This window comes from Cystoisospora suis, assembly GCF_002600585.1.
Source record: "Cystoisospora suis strain Wien I chromosome Unknown contig_1745, whole genome shotgun sequence".
Classification (NCBI taxonomy): domain Eukaryota; phylum Apicomplexa; class Conoidasida; order Eucoccidiorida; family Sarcocystidae; genus Cystoisospora; species Cystoisospora suis.
In genome coordinates this window covers 1-1,615 of record NW_027154545.1, presented here as the reverse complement: position 1 = coordinate 1,615, position 1,615 = coordinate 1, and positions in this window count along the sequence as shown.

Genomic DNA, 1,615 nt, shown 5'->3' with positions numbered 1-1,615 from the left:
TCGACTCAGTCGAGTTACGAAAAAGGGTGGGAAGGACGTTTGCGGAATGACTAACTACGCATGGCGCACGCACACGAGCCCTCAGGACCTTCCTTCCGCCCCATGTCCTCACGAAATTGCAAACTCACGGATGTTTATTTGATTTCTGCTCTTAGGATCCCCTAGGATCCCTCTATGAGACTCTCTCGCAGGTACGCTGGCGACTCTCTTTCTCCTCAAGGCGTTAGCTTGGGACGTGCCTATCTCCGGTAGGTCCGAGTCCCGAATGTCACCACCACTTGAGCGTCGTTTTACCTCTACGTTCACTTATTTAGTCTTTCCTTTGCATACAAAGTCTGAAAAAAATGGCCACGCAGGCCAACCTTCGTCAGCCACACCTTCGCGCCGGCCACACAGGCTCGCGCCGCAACCACGAACTTCGTGTAGACACCAACTTAGGCGGCTCTAGCCGTCACAACAAACCCACACAGGATAAATTCGACCCTTTTAAAGTTTTTCTTCAAGTATGGTCATGATAGTTCTGAGAAAAAGATCTCCCTCTTCGCACTCTGGCATTGACTGGCTTGTTGGTCCAGTCCTCGGCCTGTCCCTTCTCGGAGGGGTGGCGGAGTACCACCCTCGGTGATGTGTGCGGTCTGGCTACCCGGCTAGTGACCGCTGGTGGATCGGCCTCTCAACTCCCGGTGCCCGGGCCCATGCTACACACATAGCTAGCCACTTATTCACTCCAGTTAACCAATTGCCACCGCATGCAACTATGTGTGGTAACCGTATTCCCTACTAGTTCTAGCCGGTGGTCGTATAATTAGTTACTAATGCATGCATATGACTCACACACGTACTCACTGCTTCTCCATTTCCGCTTGGTTAACACACTGATTTGAACTTGCACTCGCTAACTGAGTTCCTGCTGTGCGAGTCTCTATTTGGTTTGCTATTTAGACCCCATTCACCTAGTCTCACAATTCATCTGCTAGGTTACCCCCTTAGTTCACCTCATGTCCATCCACATACGTCTTCACATACACGCAGGGCGTTGTTGTCTCTCGCTTGCACATTTGCTCTCTTGTGCAATGGTGTGACTTTTTCTCCCTTTGGGTATCTTTAGCCTTCCGTCTTTCCGATTCCATCCTCTGCCTGCTCTTCCCGACTCCTTGTGATCTCAGCTTTCTCCCTCAGCTTTAGACTGCCCTAGCAGACATACTCTCTTGCCCTCAGGTTCCCAGTACACTGCACTCGTTGCTTCTCCTCCCTTCTATTCTTGCACCAACCTTCCGGGTTCATTCGTGCGCTTGCCTCCTTCAGAGGCTTCGCCTCTGACACTAGGTCCCCCGGATTAAGCTTGCCTAGCTGGCTTTCTACCCTCTCATGGTCCAGTTGTTGATTCAGTTTATCGAATAGTTTACTCCTTAACTTCCTCAAGTACTCGAGCCTTTCCACTAGTGGCAGAGGTGCTACCGATTGACATCATGCAACTTGCGATCTATCGGAAGAAACGGATTGTAATGATTCTTGGTGTCCCGAGACTACGCGAAGGCGGTGATATCACGGCTGGGTGTGGGCTGATCGTCTCCCATAGTCCGTTGACACAGCGCAGGTCTCGTTCACCTTGAAC